This window comes from Leptonychotes weddellii, chromosome 1, assembly GCF_054177405.1.
Source record: "Leptonychotes weddellii isolate Sample4059 chromosome 1, ASM5417740v2, whole genome shotgun sequence".
NCBI lineage: Eukaryota > Metazoa > Chordata > Mammalia > Carnivora > Phocidae > Leptonychotes > Leptonychotes weddellii.
The window spans coordinates 158,078,095-158,087,947 of record NC_138369.1 but is presented as its reverse complement, the minus strand read 5'-3'; the positions used below and the strand labels follow the sequence as shown (position 1 = coordinate 158,087,947).

Here is a 9,853-nt window from a genome sequence, read left to right as displayed (position 1 = left end):
GCTCCCCTTCCACCCCAATGGGAGTGGGCCTGTCTGGGTCCTGGGGCCCCAGACCTTATTGGAATCCAATGTTGGGACCAGGTCCTCACCTGCTAAGTCTCCTCGAGTCTGGCAGGTACAGTGGAGCGGGGCCGGCCCGAGGTGACCGGGGCGGGAGACTGCTGAAAATTAGGCAGGGCGCACACTTCTCCATTATGATCCCTCATTCCATCACCACCCCACTGTTGCCCCAAACTGGTTCCAGTCAGGGAACCAAATGTTACGGAACCTGGACTGGACCACCCAATGGAAGAACCAAGTGGCACCTGGAGACCTTGGAGGATAGGTTTATTTAACTCCGGCGGGCTCAGAGGAGAGTGGTCTCCAAAGGTCTGAGCCCTGAGCACAAACAAAGGGGGCAATTTATACACTATTACTTCCTCATACTTGGCACTTTTGGCGCGTGTGCAAAGCGAGGTAGAGAGAAGAACCCGGATTTGTGCGGGCGGGAAGCAGAGCAGGGAGAAGAAACTGGAAGAGCCCTGGGGCAAGGACTGGGACTCTCTCACTGGCTTGGTTGGCCATCTTAGGACACAGATTTTCCTTATCATTCTAATTTCTAGAGATAGATATCTTTTACTGAAGGGGTTCCATGGGCCGTGCTCCTTTATTGAAGAAATAGTTAAAGTGATGGTATTGACCCCTCCTCAGGCTGACCAGGGATGACTGACTTGCTGGTTTTTCCTCTTGGGAAAATGTCCAGGTCAGGACCAAGAGTACTGAGACAATTTACACTTCCACTGGAATGACAATTAAAAAAAAAAAAGTTTAGGCCACATTAATGGATATTTATAAAATATTATATATACAAACAGAGGGAAGGGATTCTTTGCAATTACACCATACACCAAGAATAGGCAATAAATCAACTCTCATAAGTTTCAAGAATCAAAATCACGGGGCGCCTGGGTGGCTCAGTCATTAGGTGTCTGCCTTCAGCTCAGGTCATGATCCTAGGGTCCTGGGATCGAGCCCCACATCAGGCTCCCTGCTCAGCGGGAAGCCTGCTTCTCTCTCTCCCACTCCCCCTTCTTGTGTTCCCTCTCTCGCTGTGTCTCTCTCTGTCAAATAAATAAATAAAATCTTTAAAAATAAAAAAAATAAAATAAAAAGAATCAAAATCACATAGAGTATCCTCTCTGACCATGATGCCATTAAATTAGAAATCAGTAACAAAGAGATATCTGGTAAATCTTCAAATATCAGAAATTAAATAATCCACTCCTAAATAAATCATAGATTTGCAGAATAAAACCATAGATTTGCAGAAAAAAAATAAAATAAAAATGAATATTGAAATATTTTTCCCTTTTTTATTATTACTGTATGTGTCCCCTTATATCTTTCTTTTTAATTCAATTATCCAACATATAGTACATCATTAGTTTCAGATGTAGAGTTCAATGATTCATCAGTTGCATATAACACCCAGTACTCATCACATCACGTGCCCTCCTTAATGCCCATCACCCAATTACCCCATCCCTCTACCCACCTCCCCTCCAGCAACCCTCGGTTTGTTTCCTAGAGTTAAGAGTCTCTCATGGTTCGTCTCTCTCTCTGATGACTTCCCATTCAGTTTTCCATCCCTCCCCTAAAATCCTCTACACTGTTTCTTATATTCCACATATGAGTGAAACCATTTGATGATTGTCTTTCTCTGATTGACTTATTTCGATATTTCTAAACAAGTAATAATGAAAACTCAGTATTTCAAAACTTATGGAATCCCAGTTAGTCAATGTTTGGAGGGAAATATATATTTTTAAATGTTTATTAGAAAAAGGGAAAGATGACAAATAATGCCACCACTTTACAAAGATATTTTACAAAAAGCAAAATTAAATGAAATTAATAAAAGAAATAAAATAACAAAAATAATACCAGGAATCAATGAAATACAAAATAGATAAACAGTAAAATCAATAGTCAAAATTAGTTATATGATGCAGTTAAAAAAATTGTTAAATTCCTTGGAAGACTGATCATGAAAATAAAAAAGGGAGAAAAATACACACAGTACCAATATTGTAATAAGAGGGAATGTCATTACAGATGATATTAATATTTAAAATATAACACTGTGCCAATAAAATTGACAGGTAAAATGTACATATTCCCTAAAAATCACAACTTACCAAATCTGAATCAAAAAAAGAAAAACCTAAGTAGCCCTATATCTGTTGTTGAAATTTTTTAATTGGAAAAAAAATACAAAAAAATTCCAGATACGGATAGCTTCACTGATGAATTACATAAGGCATTTAAGGAAGATATAATATGGTATCATGCAAAGCTTTTGGGAAACAATGAGGAGAGAACATTTCCCACCTTGCTCTTTTGAAACCCACATAACCTTGAGACAAAAGTCAAGCCTATTACAAGCAAAGACAAATGCAGATTGATATTCCCCATGAATATAACAAAATATTAGTAAATTCTATTCAACAATACGTAAAAAAGATAATACATCACGTCCAGATAGGTCTTATTCCAGGATTGCAAAATGGTTTAACACACAAAAATCAGTGAATGTAATCCACTACCTATTTTTTAAAAAATCATATAATGACATCAATAGATACAGAAAGCATCATTTAACAAAATTCAACACTGATTCACGATGAAAGCTATTAGAAAACCAAGAGAATTTCCAGATCAAAAAGTAGGCAGTCGTATAATAACCTGTAGCTCACATCACATCTAATGGGGAAATATTGAATATTCCCTCCAACTCAATATTGAGAACAAGAAAAGGATGTCTCCTTTTAACATTTCCACTCCACTACTCAACAGTGAGATCACATCTATCCAAACACTTCTCAAGGGTGTGGTGTTCAGACAGGCACTATCGTGATTACTTGTAGCCATAATTTTCTCTAGTTACTACAGTAATTTTGTTCAAAGAGTTTCTATGAAAATTTAACCAGGATTTATGTCACATAGGTGAATCAAGGTGTCTACTGATGAAAAAGTGTAGGTTCTCTGATTTTCTAAAATCCACATTAACGGTAAATAAGCCACAAGTTTAATATTTCCCATTATTACATGACTAGATCAATAAGTCTTTGCAAAGCACATCAAGCTTTATATAATTATGTAATTATATAATTATAACAGCATTCAAAGTTAACAGGTTAAAACTATAATCTCAATCAATTTGAAATTTCAATGTGATACGAGATGATAATTCAAAACATATGCTTAGAGTATAACAATTCTGTGGAGATATAACAGGATATTTTATGGCATCAATGGGGTTTTATTAATCGTAATTTTGCAAAATATTATAGGGAGGCATATAGAAATCTGAGAACTGATGTGGCAATTATTTATTTTACAATAGCAGAAAAAGTTCCCACTGACACTCTAGTAGGAATCTAAAAGGAAAAAAAGCATTTTGGGGCATCTGGATGGCTTAGCCAGTTAAGTGTCTGCCTTAGGCTCAGGTCATGATCTCCGGGTCCTGGGGTTGAGCCTTATGTGAGGCTCCCTGCTCAGTGGGGAGCCTACTTCTCCCTCTCCCTCTGTTGCTCCCCCTACTTGTGCTCTCTCACTCTATCTCTCAAATGAATAAAAAATAAAATTTTTACAAAAAACAAAAGAAAGCATTTTAATAGCACTGTTCCTCAGATGAAAGAAGAAATAAACATCATACATGAGAAATAGCCAATAAACATTAATTGTAGTGCCTTTAAATAAAATTTGAAGAATAATTTGAGTTACAAAATATTGTGCTAATGAATTGGAAAGAGTGAACAGTTTAATTTTATGAGTGTGCTTTCCCAATCTGATTAGGGTCATTCATTCATTTTCCCCTGAGCAATTAGTTATTGAGAAACAACCATATGCCTGGTACTGTGTTTTGGTAATGGAAACTGGAAATAGAAAAGTAGATAAGACAAGGAATTTCTGATCCAGTAGAAGAAATAGAGGAGATAACTGGTAAATTATTATACTACCATCATACAGTAGCTGTTGCAATTATATGAACAGATGTGGAGTATACAACGTCCAGTGAAGTCATGACTTGAAGAGGAAGGAGCAGTGTTACCAAGGATCCTTTCTTACAAGCTTGAAAACTGGAAGTCTGCTATGTGAGAAGGGAAAGAAAACGCATTCCAGGCAGAGAAAAACAAAAACACAAAAACAAAAACAAAATATCGCGTTGTTTAATGATACCTTGCTTGTTTGAGAAATATTGAAAAACTTGGGGTAGTGGGATCCCAGGTTGTACCTTGTAGCAAGCAGGTGGAGAGGCTTGGGGAAATAGAAAGGAAACATGAAGCTTTAAAGAGAAGTTTAAGCAAGGTTGTGGATCATGTTATAGCCTAAGCCAAAGTGGAATTTTATCCCGTAGACAAGCAACAGGGAAGAGCTACTTTAAAACAGGAAGTTACGTGAGAAATTGTGTTTTTAGAAAGATCTTTATGTGGCAATTTCTCAAAAGGATCTGACTAGCAAGAAACTTGCAGGAAGGTGGCCAGTTGGGAAGCTGAAGCAGCATTTCAAGGGAGAAAGGAGAAGTTGGACTTGTAGAGAGGTAATAGTGGCATCTAAAGTAGAATTCTATACTATCACTATGTACATGAGCACTGTTGTTTTTTGTAATTAGGTACACCATTGCATAAAAATGTCTATGACATCCGTAATCCTTTTACACAGCTTCTGTCTTTGTTTCTTTATTAATTTCTCTCTTTCCTTTCCCTGTACGGCTAACCACTCATCCTTTATGCTAGAAGAGTGTAAAAGTGAGCTGTGCTTGATTCCTCATTGATGCATCTGAATGATTTAAAACAACAAAATTCTAGATGGTAGACACTTAAAAACTGTTTATTCAACCAAATTAGTCTAAATGCCCAGGGTGCTTAATGGATGGCACATTTTCCCTATCTTCCCAATTGCAAAGGTATGTGAAAAGGGATGCCTCGAAGGCAAAATAAAATCCATATATTTTTTAATGCAGCCTTTGAGGAAAGTGTGGGAAAAAGCTGGGCCTTGATGAACCTTTAACTATCAGTCCTGCTGCAAACTAACTATAGGCAAGTTTCCTAGCCTCACTCAACCTCAGTTACCACATCTATAATTAAAAGTGACTGGGGGCGGGGCACCTGGGTGGCTCAGTTGGTTGGGCGACTGCCTTCGGCTTGGGTCATGATCCTGGAGTCCCGGGATCGAGTCCCGCATCGGGATCCCTGCTCGGCAGGGAGTCTGCTTCTCCCTCTGACCCTCCTCCCTCTCATTCTCTCTGTCTCAAATAAATAAATAAAATATTAAAAAAAAAAAAAAAAGTGACTGGGGGCACTTGGCTGGTTCAGTCAGTTGGGTGTTTGCCTTCGGCTCAGGTCATGATTCTGGAGTCCTGGGATCTAGCCCCGCATTGGGCTCCCTGCTCATCGGGGAGTCTGCTTCTCCTTCTGCCCCTCACACTGCTCCTACTCTGTCTCTCAGATAGATAGATAGACAGATAGATAGATAGATAGATGGGACTGATTCTTCCATCTCTTCAATGACACGTTTCCCTGGAGATTGTGAATTGTGATCCTGGACAAAAGACAAGGAGAGAGGGAACATTAGTTGTGTGTGTACACACACACACACACACACACACACACACAGGACACAGAGGACTATTTAACCTCAGGACACGTTAGGCAATGGAACCTCTACCTTTCTCCTACTTCTCTGCCACAATAAGACATGTTTCTTTAAGGAGGGAACTGCACCGGTTAAGATTATCACTCACATTCCAAGTGACACAAAGTCAGCTCTATCCAGAGGCATAAGCTTCCATTTTCTTTGCTAGTTCTACATCATGATTTTACTCTTCTGTCTATTCATTTTATTCATAATAAAGGTGACATTGAAGATATAATTTGGCCAAGTATAAACAGCACCAAAAATTGCTGAACACGAGGATGATTACTCTGTCAGCTAAGATATGCGGGCAGGTTTGGGGATAACAAGTAATCACGGTATTCACAGTGTTCTACAGGCTGAATCTCCTCCTCCATTCATAAGGAGCAGCTAGTGACATTTAACTCATTGCTTTGTTATGTCAACACTCATGTGTTGGGTTTTTTCAACGATGACATGAAGTTTCTTCACCTTGCCAATATGTTTTCACTTCATATTATATCACAATTATAAAACCTACTTATGTTACTGTTATTATTTAAATCGGAATGCTTTACGGACATATAAGAAAAAGCACAAAAAATATGTCGATGGTATTCTTAAATGTATTTCTAATAAGTGTTTTTTTTCCTGTCAAAAAAGATAACTAGCAAATAACTATGCAGTGATTTTATAATCAAACTCATCCTGTAAGCCTCCACGGACCCTCTGTCACACCCTCAGGTCATGATTTACAGTAGAGTTTCTAGGTGCTGTCAGGACATCTAAGAACTAGAAAACTTTCTTTCAACTTTTCAAAACTATCCAGTTTCAAATCACAAATATTTATTAAAACTAGAGACACTAGAAGTCTAGGGGTCCCCTGTGTCCCGGAGAAATCTCTGCAAAGAGGTGGTCTGCACCTGTGCTTCTCAAAAGTTAACGTGTATCTGAAGAAACTGCGGATCCTATTAAAATGCAGATTCTGGCTCCGTAGCTCTGGGACAGGGCCTGAGAGGTGGGAGCTCTAACAAGCTCCCAAGAGAGGCTAGTGCTAATGGAGAGTGGAATACACTTTAAATGGCAGCATATAGCCTCTTCCCTCCCCAGGAAACACTAACTGCTGGTTTCTTGCTGCATAAACCACAGTAAAGACGAAGTTGTGGAGGCTTGTTTTGGCAGGTGCTGTATAAAGTGATTATCTCTACTAGCACAGTGTCTGGCATAAGTAAGTATTACTGCGTATTTGCTGAACTGTTAATCTAGACAGTGAAGCTTGATCCAAACAAGGGCCCTGTTTGTGTAGCTATCACAACTACGGGAAAGTCAGAACTGGGTTAAATAGTAAGGATAGTAAGAACTGTGAAAAAGTGAGGAATCATTTGCAATCGCTGATGAAATACCTTTTCAACGTAAAGAGTCGCAAGATATTGTTCTCTGATTAAACCAGGTGTTAATTCATACAGCATTCGGAGAAGTAAATTGAACTTTTGGAGCATGAGTGTGGCGACTTTTAGTTATAAAGTTATTTTAAATTTGTGTCAAGTTGTGCTATGCAAAATTATGTGACTCAGGTGTCTTCATGTGTAATTATTTTTGATTGGCTTTTAAATAAATATATGAACTTATTTTTTAAAGATTTTATTTATTTGTGTTAGAGAGAGCGCTTGTGTTCATGAGCAGGGTAGGGGCAGAGGGAGAGGGTGGAACAGACTCTCCGCTGAGCAGGGAGCCTGACAGGGGCTCAATCCCCAAATCCCGGGATCATAACCTGAGCCAAACAAAGGCAGACGCTTAACCGACTGAGTGCTGCTATATGTGAACTTTAATTATCACATTAATGTTATTAATGTGTCAACATCTAGGCAAACACATTTCCTATTTTTATTTCCATTTTTTAAAGAAACATTTTATTAAACACGTTACACTCTATCAAAAGAGAATTTCCAACATACTCTCGAAGTTACCAGTAAGAAAATCCATAGGTCTTTAGGAGATAGAACATAGCTTTTCATTTGACCACATAATGTGTATGGGGGCTATGTAGATAAATCTGCCCCCTAATGTTATGTAGTCTGAACTTTTTTTTTTCTAAACAATGAAGCTAAAGAAATACAACCATAATATGAAAAGGAGCAAATACTGGCATAATAGCTGTGTATACATGTTTCTTAGTATTATTGACATTTCATAAATTTGAAGCAAGATTAAAAATAGAATGCATTTCTTCATTGCATCAAAAGGAATTACAAAAAGACTTGATTTTTAATTTGTTTTAAAACATAAAAAATGTTAAACTGATTGAGGTGGTTATTTATTTATTTATTTACATTAATTTAAAAAGGGACTGATAAATTGACTTTAGGATTCTGTGACGGTTACTTTCATGAGCATCCACTACTGGTTCAATTTTAGACTGTAGAGAATGGCTCCCTCTACTGGTCAAACTGTTGGTGCTGCATGTGTAAAATACTTGAATGACCCAAATTCCAAAGCACTGAACATGAAAAACATTTGGCACTGATAAGAATAGCTGTTGACTAAGTTAGTACTATTTGTAATGCTCTGAAAACAAAAAGAATTAGGTATGCAGTAATACCATGAGTCCTTAATTTATGAAAAAATGTATTCTCTTCCTTATTACAAATTAACCAGAAGAGTCAAGATAGTTCTAAAAATAGTAAAGATAGAGTGATAATCAAAAACATTTATTTAAATATAAAATACTATATTTTGCAGCAATTATACCCCTTTTCTAAGCCAAATGATATCACAGAATATCTACTTTCTTTTTCTGAATTCATATGTCTAGATGGCCTCCAACTGAGTAATATTTAATTTGGACTCATATACGTCTTTCCAGCTAAATTATGCTTTTCCTGAAAGGAAGAAATATTTCCTATATTCCTAATATAATACTCAAACTTTTAATACATTCAAATGACTTTTGTGACTTTTGAAAAATTTAATCATGCTGGCTGCAATTTCTCTTTCGTTTCCAAATTGTTTACAAATCAATTTCAAACCTGATAAAAAAGGAGACTTTCTTATTTCAATGCTAATATGTAACTACATTTTAGATCATTTATAGAGCATACTAAACGAATTATTTTAAATTACTCTTATAGAATATAATTTTTTTTCTTATAGTTTTTTTTTTCTCTTTTTGAATCTGGTTTGCCATAAAATCAAGATTTTTTAAAATTATACTAAAAAATTAATAACTTGGAAGATCTCAAGCTTTTGTTCTACTTGCCAGTAAGAGTGATCAATTTTTTTTTATGTTGAAGAAAGAAAAAAGAGCACAAGCATGTGAAGTTATTGTCCCAGCAAAATTCACATAGTCATTACTTGGTAGATTGCCTCTTGAATGTCAAATCAGAGCTCATTCAACTGGAACAATCTCAGTGATGCCTTTTAACGTTTATAGGACCAAAGTTTTTCTACACCTGGCATCCTTCAACATTACCTCCACAAAAGATATTTCTGTACTCAAATTCAGATTTTGAATTCTGCCTATCTTTGTGGAACTAATAATTTTCTTTTTGAATTATATTAATTTTTTATTCTTTTTACTCTGGCTATTTCACAATCCATCAACAGCTAAACTGCCAAAAGATTAATGCATGTATTTTAAATTGAATTACATTTTCAATACAATCTTTTTGGAAACTTATAGATTCAGGGTTCTTCCATCTTCTCTAATCTCTTAAAAATATTATTACAGAGATTTTCATAATCTTCTCTTGCATATAAAACATTGGTAACTATTCAAGTAATCATATTACATTAGGCACAACGTAACCTCATTGGTGTGAATACAAGTTAAACTTGTAAAAAAAATTATAAAAATTGCAAATTCCTCCATTCACAATAAAGAATTGCTTTTTTCGAACATCACCCTAATAAGAGGATGTGAAAAAACTGTGTTTCTATGTATAGATTATAAATCTATTTAAAATTGTAATGGCCTTTGAGCTTATCTAAATGTAAAAGTATTGATGCAGGATCTAGTTACAATGTAGCTGTAAAGTGCTGCCTTGTCTTTGCCCCCTGCTCAAAATAAAGCTGTTACCTTTCTAGCCCTGTCCGCCATGGTGCTTAGCAGCCAGGGATGCATGGTCTCAGACATGTTTACCAAGTAAAACACTGACTTGAGGGGCGCCTGGGTGGCTCAGTCATTAAGCGTCTGCCTTCG

General features: G+C 36.6%; 1 non-coding gene across 1 annotated transcript; it reads left to right on the top strand.

The window, feature by feature from the left end:
* The first annotated feature begins 9,656 nt into the window (after window positions 1-9,656).
* LOC115945095 (small nucleolar RNA SNORA63) lies at window positions 9,657-9,787 on the top strand. Its single transcript, XR_004079581.1, has one exon. It is a non-coding gene; the product is annotated as a small nucleolar RNA SNORA63 (small nucleolar RNA).
* Window positions 9,788-9,853: the final 66 nt, after the last annotated feature.